We start from the raw sequence: 12633 nt of genomic DNA, 5'->3' as shown, positions 1-12633 counted from the left end.
TGGCTGTATTTTAAAGAATCCTTATTGAGGTGACAGGGACAAACCATCCCGACGTGTAGAAAGAATAGTAAATATGGCAGGCAACCAGCTTGGCTTAACAGTGAAATCCTTGCTGATCTTAAACACAAAAAAGAAGCTTACAACAAGTGGAAGATTGGACAAATGACCAGGGAAGAGTATAAAAATATTGCTCGGGCATGCAGGAGTGAAATCAGGAAGGCCAAATAACACCTGGAGTTGCAACTAGCAAAGGATGTTAAGAGTAACAAGAAGGGTTTCTTCAGGTATGTTAGCAACAAGAAGAAAAGTCAAGGAAAGTGTGGGCCCCTTACTGAATTAGGGAGGCAACCTAGTGACAGAGGATGTGGAAAAAGCTAATGTACTCAATGCTTTTTTTACCTCTATCTTCACGAACAAGGTCAGCTCCCAGACTACTGCACTGGGCAGCACAGCATGGGGAGGAGGTGACCAGCCCTCTGTGGAGAAAGAAGTGGTTCCGGACTATTTAGAAAAGCTGGACGAGCACAAGTCCATGGGGCCGGATGCGCTGCATCCGAGAGTTTGGCGGCTGTGATTGCAGAGCCATTGGCCATTATTTTTGAAAACTCATGGCGATCGGGGGAAGTCCCAGGCGACTGGAAAAATGCTAATGTAGTGCCCATCTTTAAAAAAGGGAAGAAGGAAGATCCTGAGAACTACAGGAAAGTCAGCCTCACCTCAGTCCCTGGAAAAATCATGGAGCGGGTCCTTAAGGAATCAATTCTGAAGCACTTAGAGGAGAGGAAAGTGATCAGGAACAGTCAGCATGGATTCACCAAGGGCAAGTCATGCCTGACTAATCTAATTGCCTTCTATGACGAGATAACTGGCTGTGTGGATGAGGGGAAAGCAGTGGATGTGTTGTTCCTTGACTTTAGCAAAGCTTTTGACACGGTCTCCCACAGGTTTCCGAGTAGCAGCCGTGTTAGTCTGTATTCGCAAAAAGAAAAGGAGTAGTAGTGGCACCTTAGAGACTAACCAATTTATTTGAGCATAAGCTTTCACGAACTACAGCTCACTTCATCGGATGCATTCAGTGGAAAATACAGTGAGGAGAATTATATATACACAGAACATGAAAAAATGGGTGTTAGCATACACATTGTAAGGAGAGTGATCACTTAAGATGAGCTACTACCAGCAGGAGAGCGGGGGGGAGGGACGGGGGAAGAAAACCTCCCACAGTATTTTTGCCAGCAAGTTAAAGAAGTATGGACTGGATGAATGGACTATAAGGTGAACAGAAAGTTGGCTAGATTGTCGGGCTCAACAGGTACTGATCAATGGCTCCATGTCTAGTTGGCAGCCGGTATCAAGCGGCGGGCCCCAAGGGTCGATCCTCGGGCCGGTTTCGTCCAATATCTTCATAAATGATCTGGAGGATGGTGTGGATTGCACCCTCAGCAAGTTTGCAGATGACACTAAACTGGGAGGAGAGGTAGATACGCTGGAGGGTAGGGATAGGATACAGAGGGACCTAGACAAAATAGAAGATTGGGCCAAAAGAAATCTGATGAGGTTCAACAAGGACAAGTGCAGAGTCCTGCACTTAGGACGGAAGAATCCAATGCACCGCTACAGACTAGGGACCGAATGGCTCGGCAGCAGTTCTGCAGAAAAGGACCTAGGGGTTACAGTGGACAAGAAGATGGATATGAGTCAACAGTGTGCCCTTGTTGCCAACAAGGCCAATGGCATTTTGAGATGTATAAGTAGGGGCATTGCCAGCAGATCAAAGGACGTGATCATTCCCCTCTGTTCGACATTGGTGAGGCCTCATCTGGAGTACTGTGTCCAGTTTTGGGCCCCACACTACAAGAAGGATGTGGAAAAATTGGAAAACATCCAGCGGAGGGCAACAAAAACGATTAGGGGACTGGAACACAACTTATGAGGAGAGGCTGAGGGAACTGGGATTGTTTAGTCTGCGGAAGAGAAGAATGAGGGGGGGATCTGAGGGGGGAGCTGCTTTCAACTACCTGAAAGGGGGTTCCAAAGAGGATGGATCTAGACTGTTCTCAGTGGTAGCAGATGACAGAACGAGGAGTAATGGTCTCAAGTTGCAGTGGGGGAGGTTTAGGTTGGATATTAGGAAAAACTTTTTCACTAAGAGGGTGGTGAAACACTGGAATGTGTTACCTAGGGAGGTGGTAGAATCTCCTTCCTTAGAAGTTTTTAAGGCCCGGCTTGACAAAGCCCTGGCTAGGATGATTTAGTTGGGGTTGGTCCTGCTTTGAGCAGGGGGTTGGACTAGATGACCTCCTGAGGTCCCTTCCAACCCTGATATTCTATGATTCTATGATTTTAAAATCTTAAATTTCACAATGTTGTAACCATGTGGGTCCTATCCAAAAGTGGGTTGTAGGGGGTGGTCGCAAGGCCCCTGTAGGGGAGATGCGGAATTGTCACCCTTACTTCTGTGCTGCTGGTAGTGGTGGCATTGCCTTCAGAGCTGGGCTCCCAACCAGCAGCTACAGAGCTTCCTGCAGCCGGGGGAGTTTCCTGGAAGTGTGTCTGACCTGGCCCTGGGAGTGGCCCTTGCAGAAAAAGAGGAATCCCGTTCCTCCCCAGCCCAGCCGGAACTAGGAGCTGGAGCCCGACACCGGTTAGGAGCCCCTGGCTGGGGTGTCCCAGCTCTGGCCCTCCCCAGTTCTGGGCCCAGCACCGGGAGGTTAAGGGGCCTTGGGCTGGCTGGGGGGCGGGGTGGCGTGACCACAGCGCCCTGAGCGGTTGCCCACATCACCCACCATTAAGGCCGGCCCTACTCCCTGCAAAAAGTGATGACTCCTCCCATATGATGCCACCCTCACGTCTGTGCTGCTGCTGGTGGTGACACTGCCTTCAAAACTGGGTGCACGGCCAGCAGCTGCACCTTTCCGCTCTTTGGCCACCCAGCTCTGAAGGCAGCACAGAAGTAAGGATGGCAACACCTTGACCCCCTCCTACAATAGCCAGATTTCATGGATGAGAGCAGATTTCACAAGGGAGACTAGATTTCACGGTCCGTGACACTTTTTTCACAGCCATGAATTTGGTAGGGTCCTACCCATCAAGGGCAATCAGCTGTACAATGAACCCATTGAGAGAAGCCACGGGCCAGGGTGGATAAAAATTGGATTTTTTAATTTACATCAGATTTTTTTGATAAAATGCTTTTTGAGGAAAAAACCTATCTAAAGATAGTTTTAATTAAGATACTTTATAGCTCAAAGATATCTCATCATGGAATAGGGATTATAAATTCTAATTCTTTAGTATGAGACAATATAGTCACGTAATGTTTAAGAAAAGTGTTGTAAATGAGTTCCAATAGTTCATGGATTAGGAACCCAATCTTATGGGGTTCCAGGGGCTTCTGTATAGACTATTTAGGTTAATCTTTCTATCTACCCAATGGGACTCAGTGCTCAGCCTAGAAGATACCATCAGAGATGCTTAGTTTTGCAGTTCTCAAACTATGGATTTATATCTCCAGAGAGAACATGCTTGTTAACAGCAAAAATGTTTTTAAATAAATACATAACATAGAGAGGAGAAATAACAGACCTCACTCCTATTTTCCCTCTGCAAATTTGTGTACACAGAGTCAATCCCCTACCTCTCTCTAAAAGTGCAAAGTTTCAAAAAGTTCAATGAATAGAAAATTGTTGGGGGCGGAATAGCTGGACAGGAGAAGAAGTCTGGAGATAAATGTGAGAAGGGAGGGACAGGCAGTACAAACAAAAGTGGAACTGTTTGAGCAGCATATTCCAGAAGCCTTGAGGTCTTTCTAAGTGTAGTCTTCATTGGTTTGAGATCTACCATACCATTCTCTCACTAGAAGGGAAAACCTATAATGGCAACAGGCCGTAAAAGAGACCCAGTTTGGGAATATTTTAATGAAGTTCCTCTACCTGTGGGTAAGACAGGCATGCGCACAAAATGCAAACAGTGCAACAAAGAAATACAAGGCCTGGTTGCCAGAATTAAACAACATCAGGAGAAGCGTTCCTTCTCAGGAGGAAGCTGTGTTGAAGATGATGAAAGGAACATGTCTGAACATTCAGGATCTTCAGGTTGGTAAACTTTTTTTTATTTCATACTTCTTTCTTAAGGACTGACTGTCTTCCTTCTTGACTATTCTTGAATCCTCATGTTTGAGCAAAAAACATAGTTGTTACTCTATGGTGCTATCATTTTAGATACAGTTGTGATAAAAAATAAATAGCTGAAATAGGCAGATCTTCCTTTTACAATTTCACCTTTAAAGTAGTACAGAGTGTCAGTGAATGCAATGAGTAATACTAAATGAGCAGTATGGTAATAATAATTAAATAACTTCATTGACTTATTTTGTTTAGGAGAATCCATCCTCAACATACAGGATTCTGAAGACTATCCACTTTCAAGATCACCATTATTTTCTATAGTTTCAGAGTTATCTGCCAATGATAGTGTTTCAGTCACATCATGTATGTCACATAGCCACAGTATATCACCTGTAGCAAAAAGGAAAAAAAAACTCCAATCATCCAAAAACAACCATAGATAAGTTTGTGATAAGAACCACCAGATTACAAAAAGAGGTAATTGATGAAAAAATTTCCCTGTTTGTTTATGCAACAAACTGTCCTTTCCGTATGATTGAGAACCCACACTTCATTAACATGGTTCAGTCATTAAGATCAGGATACAGTCCACCCAACAGAGCAGATGTCACAGGCAAATTGCTAAATAAAGTGTTGAAAGAGAAACTGAGCAATGTGCAAAAGGTCTAGAGCAGTGGTTCTTAACCTTTACTGCAGCCTGCACACCTCTGGTTCTCAAAATATGTCCTCGCATCCCTTATCAATAATCAAAATATGTTCTCACACCCCTTATCAAAAATCGTTGAAGTAGGTCAGTTCTTTAAACCTGTTTGTATATTACAGTAATCATTTCAAAATGTATAATGTTAATAAGTATATAGGTTTGATGAAACAAAGTAGTTGTACTTAAGTGCCTGTGCTTAATTTGTGTTTTCTATGATTTACCTTCTAAAAAAATCTGGCATGTCTCGCACCCCCAGGGGGTTTGTGCACCCCAGGTTAAGAACCGCTGTTCTAGAGGGTGAAATTGTTAACCTGAGTCTTGATGGGTGGAGCAATGTCCACAATGATCCTGTTGTATATGCTTGTGTGACAACAGAAGAAGGGAATGTCTTCCTTACAGAAACAATTGATACATCAGGAAATGCACACACAACAGAATACTTACAAGAAGTAGCAGTAAAAGCTATAACAAACTGTGAAAAAAAATGCAAATGTCTAGTATGCAGCTTGGTCACAAATGCATCCAAGATGAGAAGAAATTATTTAGAAGAAAGCGAAGAGAGTCGAAATGTTGTTGAAATTGCAAAATACTTCCATAACAACCACTTCGCAGCAGCTGCTCTCAAAAAAGTGGGAGGAACCAAGCTAACTCTCCCACAAGACGTGCGATGGAACGCAGCAGTGGACGGTTTTGAGCACTATATCAAGAACTGGCCTAATCTGATGACAGTTTGTGAGCAAAATCGTGAAAAAATAAATAGATGGCACTGTCACAGCCAAAGTTCTCAACATTGGGCTGAAGAGAATGTTGAGCACATGCTGAGGACCCTGAAGCCTATTTCTGTAGCCTTGAACAAAATGCAGGGAAAGAGCTGTTTTATTGACGATGCTGTTGAAATTTGGAAGGAACTGAGTGAGATCTTAAAAAGAGAAATATGCAATGACAGAGTTAAATTACAAGCATTAAAAAAACAAGTGGGACAAGCACTATCTCCAGCTCATTTTCTTGCAAATATTCTCAATACTCGGTACTAGGGTCAAACCTTAACTGCTGAAGAAGAGGAGCTGGCTATGATATGGACATCCGGCAATCATCCCTCCATAATGCCAACTATAATATACTTCAGAACTAAGGGTGGACCATTCAAGAAATATGTTTGCTGATGATGTTTTAAAGAAAGTCACACCAGTGAACTGGTGGAAGTCACTTAAGCGCTTGGATTCAGAGACTGTTGAAGTGATAATCTCACTTTTAACAGCAGTAGCTTCTTCTGCTGGTGTAGAAAGAATATTTTCTTCCTTTGGACTAATTCATTCCAAATTGAGAAATTGTTTGGGACCTGAAAAAGCAGGAAAGCTTGTTTTTCTTTTCCAGATTATGAACAAACAGGAAAATGAAGGTGAAGATGACTGAGTTACCTGCAGAAGCCAATATTTTAAGTTTCTCATGTTGACCTGGCTGACATAGTCGATTTAATTTTTTTTTAATATTTCATTTAACTGCTTTAGTTAAAAACAATTTTAACAAAAACAAACCTGATTTTAAAAAACTTGAATGTTTAACTAAATTCAAAAATGCATATGCTTGTTTTGTTAAAATATTATATGTTTTCCTGTTGAAGAAAGAAATCCAGAATACATAACGTTGTTGTTTTAGTTAAATAAAACAATTTAAATGTCTGTCTGGTGATGTTCTCCTCCTAATACAGGATGGCAAGAAAATCCTCCAAATATTAATGATTAACCTGTTGAATTGGAGATAGTTCATCTCCCAATGACTTCATAAATATCTGCTTCAATTATCTTTGGTAAATGAAATAACCAAACAATCATTCATTTTCTGATATAGCTGTAAAACGAATCTGAAAAGTTTTCAAAATAAATCACTTTAAAAATGTGTAGTGTGTACCTTCTAAAAATGAAACCTACATCTATCTCTGAGTTGTGAAGAATATGTATTAAGGTTATAACAACCAACAAGAATGCACTTTTATGTAGAAATCCATGATTAAATCGAGTCTTCCTGTCTAGTAATTTAAATCAAGATTTAAATCAATTTGATTTAAATCAAATCCACCCTGCCACAGGCTATGTCTTGTTACGAATTATACCTGATAGCACACGCACACAAATGCTACGAATTACACCTGGTAGGACACGCACACAAATGCTACAAATTACACCTGGTAGGTCACGCACAATTCGAATCTAGGCTGAGGCACATAAACAAAGTCCACAACTGCCGAGTTCCCAAAAAACACCAAGTTTATTATGCTCAAGCGTGGTGCCCCCCTGCTAGCCAGGAGGGGACCCCGAATACAGATTATACAAAGGTTATATACTTTTTAGCAAAGCATGTTGCCCTCGTGCATCAGAAACCTTAGCCAGTAAACAAACCCTTTTCTTATCTACCACGTATCCCTGCTTGGTGCATTCCTCGTGCTAAACTAGTATGTTAATTACACAGCATGGTCCTAAAGCCATGCATCAGTAACTTTTATTATCAGGATGGGACGCCTCACATCAAAGGCCAGGAGATAGGGAGTTTAGGGACTGACAAAGAACAGATACCAGGAGTCAAGACAGGCTGGAGACACTGAGGAGGATTTTCACAGGAATGCAGTATCTAAGGAACACTCCTCCTGGTGCATGATGTGCTTGCTTTTAGACAATGGTGGGCCCCAAACCAAAATGGAGTCACATGTGCTAACTTTTCCTTAATAGTCTATGAGTCAGCAGGACATGTAGGGAGATGCCTCTGGACAGGGGACTACTCTAAGTGCTTTCCCATACTCATGTGCTGTGAGCTTGTGTTTGGGACAGAGGATGTACAAGCCACATAGCTAACGATATAAAAAGGGAGCTGTATCTTTTCCATTTTTCTTCAATCCTTCTTCTCACCTCTGGAGTAATTTCTCTACAAACTGAAGCTCTGAACAAAGGAATGATAGACCCATCCAAGGTTTGGATGTGTTCCAGAGGGACTTTACTAGTCAACAATCTCACCAATGCTGCTAAGAACCTGATATATGGACTCTGAAGTCACATAGAATCATAGAATATCAGGGTTGGAAGGGACCCCTGAAGGTCATCTAGTCCAACCCCCTGCTCGAAGCAGGACCAATTCCCAGTTAAATCATCCCAGCCAGGGCTTTGTCAAGCCTGACCTTAAAAACCTCTAAGGAAGGAGATTCTACCACCTCCCTAGGTAACACATTCCAGTGTTTCACCACCCTCTTAGTGAAAAAGTTTTTCCTAATATCCAATCTAAACCTCCCCCACTGCAACTTGAGACCATTACTCCTCGTTCTGTCATCTGCTACCATTGAGAACAGTCTAGAGCCATCCTCTTTGGAACCCCCTTCAGGTAGTTGACAGCAGCTATCAAATCCCCCCTCATTCTTCTCTTCTGCAGGCTAAACAATCCCAGCTCCCTCAGCCTCTCCTCATAAGTCATGTGTTCTAGACCCCTAATCATTTTTGTTGCCCTCTGGACTCTCTCCAATTTATCCACATCCTTCTTGTAGTGTGGGGCCCAAAACTGGACACAGTACTCCAGATGAGGCCTCACATGTATGTATCTGATTGCTTTGATCATTTCACAGCTCTCTTCTCTTTCTTTTCTTTTATAATAAAACCTTTAGTTTTAGATACTAAGGCTTGGTTGGCAGTGTGGTATTTTGGGTAAGATCCAAACTAGTATTGATTCGGTTATGTGGCTGGCCCTTTGGGGATCAGAAGAATGTTTTGTATATTGAACAGAGTTTTAAATAACTTCTCATTTTACTGGACCTTTTTGCTGATTGAGAGCCAGAGACTGGAATGCAATAAAGGGGGCTGTGTGATTTCTTTTTTTCAAGCTTCTTGATAACCAGTGTGGGGGATCAAGTGCACAATTTGTGACTGGTTGGTGAATCTAACTACAGTGTTAACCACCAGTTTTGGGAGAATCTGCTCTGCTTTTTGTAGCCTGCCTTGACCTTGACATTTTCATTGTGGGCTACCTTAGGCACTTTGGGTCACAACAGCATTTAATTTTTTTATTAAATAAAATTATCTTAAATGTGCTGGATACATCAGAGAAAAAAGTTTATCATAACACATTAGGCATTTAAAACTAACTGATTTATTAAACAAATGAACTTTACCTCTACGTAGTGAATTGAACTGATTATCCCTGACCACCAAGTCCTTCAAGATTTTAGAACTAGTAAATCTCATCCTCTCGCCCCTACCTAGTTTTTATTCATAGAATGGAAAAGAAAATGAGCTTGCTTGCTTTCTCAACTTCCAGTAAGTTTCTTAACTTTGAATGAACTAGATATTAATCTGAACTAGTTGAATAAAATTAAATTAAGAAAATATTCTCTCTGCAACTGCAGAAGATGCTACTGCTGTGAAAAGCTGGGTTCATACTTCAGCTAACTCTGCTTCCAGGTGCTTAGCTAGTGGCTGCCACCGTTTCTGTGGTCTGCCTTTCTTTAAATGTTTGCAGCAAACATGTACTTCTTAATATTATTTTTTGTATTTAACGTAAATGATTTTAATAGATATAATAAGCCTAGACCTTAACATAGGTTGTCAATTTCAATTAGATTTTTTAAAAATAAACCTGAATTTAAATGTTAAAAAATAGATTTTTTTAAATCATGATTTTTTTTCCACCCTGAGACCCACTGAATTAACCTGGATGAGCCATCTTGCTACACAAGTTTTATGCATTAACTTCATGGGCGTTGACCAGCATAAAGTGTTGTAAACAGCGTGGAAAATCAGGCCCATTATTATGAGATTTCTGAGCTGAAAGTCAGCGTTAGTAAGCCTATAAGAGACCAGCTGGGTCACCCTTTGGGTGAGACATAAAACTGATGTTCCTGGCCATTAAAGATCCAGTGGTAGTTTTACATAAAAGAAGAGGACAGATTCTGCCCCATGTAATTACATTCTGCCTTGTTAAATTCACCTTTGAATTTCAGTTGGATACAGCAATATTCTTCACTTGCCATCCTAAACGTCTGTGTAGAGATGACAGGCACCGTTAAAAAGTTGTATGCCAAACAATGGCTGCATTTCAAGTGGGAGGGGTGGGGTGGCAAAATAATACCTATATAGCCTTTACCTATTTTACAGGGTGCTAGGCTTAATTAATCCAGGTTTGCAAAGCTCTTTGAGATCCTTGGATGAAAGGCCCTATTGAAGTGCTAACTGCTGTGGTGAACTGGCTATTGTTTATGTGTTTTACTGCCCTCTGTTGCATTATATGAGAATGGCTCTTGTGCAGCATAAGCCCTATACTGCAAAGAGCTGGTGGAGATTTTCTTTTAGCGACAGGGGTGTGCAGCTTTAGGAGCAGGAGCCTCTGAGTGCCATGAAGTTCCAAAAATGCCAGGGGCAGCAGCACAGTAGCCATTGTAAAGGCTCTGGTGGTCAGAGATTTGTTACATCATTATTATCATCCACGCTGACTTTCAACATTTTGCAGGACCTCACTCTACATTAGGCCCACTAATGTTTTAGCTAACCTGTCCTCACATCTCTGCAGTGATGGTGCCATGAATCCTTGATACTGTGACTCACCTGGAGTCTAGCCCATTGCTTTACAGTTCTTGATGTTATGAACTTTGTTCTAACATCTAGCTGAAACTTTTTCTTTCATCCACATGGGTGTGATAACACTAAATAAAGTTTCAGAGTAACAGCCGTGTTAGTCTGTATTCGCAAAAAGAAAAGGAGTACTTGTGGCACCTTAGAGACTAACCAATTTATTTGAGCATGAGCTTTCGTGAGCTACAGCTCACTTCATCGGATGCATGCCGTGGAAACTGCAGCAGACTTTATATATACACAGAGGTATTTTTTCATATTCTCTGTGTATATATGAAGTCTGCTGCAGTTTCCACGGCATGCATCCGATGAAGTGAGCTGTAGCTCACGAAAGCTCATGCTCAAATAAATTGGTTAGTCTCTAAGGTGCCACAAGTACTCCTTTTCTTTTTACTAAATAAAGTGCAGATCCACCAGCATTTCATCCTCTCGCTCCCTGGATATGTCCTCTCAGTTTAACCCCCGCATAATACATAATATTCTGCATTTACACACCTTTTCATAAAGGACCATTACAAATGTTGATGGAGTTAGTTTCCCAAAACCCCTATGAGAGATTATTATCCCATTTTACAGATAGGAAAACTAAAGCACAAAAGTGACTTGCCCAAGGTCTCAGAGAAAATCAGTGGCTGAATAGAGAATATAGAACAGAATGTGCTCTAGCCACTCGACTATGCTTTCCTGGCATAGTCTCTCTTTCTCACATCACCCAGATGGGAATCAAAGGAAAATTAGCCTAAGTCATAATTTGCTTCCCATCCAAGCAAAACAGTGGCACCAATCAAACTGCTCTGATTGGCTGCCGTGCCCAGGACCCCTTTGTGTCACTGGATGCTGCCTAACTGTGCCCTGACCTTCACACTGACATGCCCTCTGTTACTGTCCTTGGAGAATATAAATAATTCCCCTTTGTCATGCTTGTCGTTTCTTTAAGGTATTTATAGACCAAACATCTCTCCTTTCCTTTAAAATCTCTGTCTTCCTTTATCTGTATAAAACTCTAAGATGTAGGTGCCTCCAATGTTTTGGCTGAGAGGAGGAGACACACCTGTAAACTGTGCATTTATAACAATGACTTCGTCATTCATTTTAGACCCAGATTCACCTCCATCCTACACAAACCCTGGGGTTCTCTCTCACAATAGAAGTCAGATGTGCACATGGAGACCATAGCCAACTTTATAAAGACTACAGAAAAGATCTATATCATGTTCCCCCTATGACAAAACATAAAATAACAGATTAATATTTGATACATCCCTTTAGCTTCAGCCCTGGCAAGGTGGTAGATCTGATGGTCTATTTGGCCTTTTCTATCTCTCACAAAAAGAAAAGGAGGACTTGTGGCACCTTAGAGACTAACCAATTTATTTGAGCATAAGCTTTCGTGAGCTACAGCTCACTTCATCTCTCCCAAAGGACTCTACAAAGGCTCCAGATGTTTACATACAAACCATCATACATCCCTAAATTCATAAAGCATTTTGAGATCCTTCATAAACTGGCGAACAAATTACTTGCCAACGCCTGCTTTTATTTCTCCATCAAAACTCCTATCAAAGTCAAGGAGAGTTCAGCCTGAGTATAGATTGGATCTGGACCAATAATGCTGTTGTTACAGAGCTCATTAGGGGGTACTTGTCACATACTGTGTTAGAGAGTCCAGTGTCACCCCACAGAATGGGACTATCACCCATCTCCCTCTCTCCCCACAATCCCCTTTCGCTCAAAGGATGCAAGACAACCTCTTTCGCCCCCCCAAGCTTTGTCCTGATGAAAACCTTTGCCCAAGTTAGCCACCCACTTCAAGCTGGCTGCTGCCTTGCCTACTGTCAGTGCCATGCAAGGCAATCATTAGAAAACACACGCACACGCGCTCGCCCACCCTTCCAACGCCACAGTCGAAATATTTCTCAGCATCCTTATTACCCCACCCTCCGCAGTCCTGCCTGCCGTGCAAATAAATACCTTGCTGCACCGCAAACGATCCGCAAAGAAGGGGAGGCGGCGGCGGCGGCGGCGGCGGCTGCAGCTGCAGCAGCAGCAGAGTCCACAGCGCCAGGGCAGCTGCAGCTGCAGCAACCAGCCCTGACCCCACGCGCAGCCTCTGGCGCTGCTGGAGCGGCTCAGAGGCAATAATAACAGCCTGCGTCTCCTTTAACACCAGCTGGCGAGTTGCCGGCTCTGCCCCGGGGCC

The 12633-nt window shown here is 42.3% G+C and overlaps 1 protein-coding gene across 1 annotated transcript in view; it reads right to left on the bottom strand.

Annotated features, from left to right (window-relative positions):
- USP35 (ubiquitin specific peptidase 35) overlaps positions 1–12592 on the bottom strand; it is a 67959-nt gene extending 55367 nt beyond the window's left edge. Inside the window, exon 1 of the mRNA XM_073335655.1 lies at positions 12405–12592. The gene's annotated coding sequence lies outside the window, so the exon portion shown is untranslated. The remainder of the gene's footprint in view (positions 1–12404) is intronic.
- Between the last annotated feature and the right edge of the window lie 41 nt (positions 12593–12633).

This window comes from Lepidochelys kempii, chromosome 1 (assembly GCF_965140265.1).
Source record: "Lepidochelys kempii isolate rLepKem1 chromosome 1, rLepKem1.hap2, whole genome shotgun sequence".
Classification (NCBI taxonomy): Eukaryota; Metazoa; Chordata; order Testudines; family Cheloniidae; genus Lepidochelys; species Lepidochelys kempii.
This window is presented reverse-complemented; position numbering and strand designations above follow the sequence as displayed.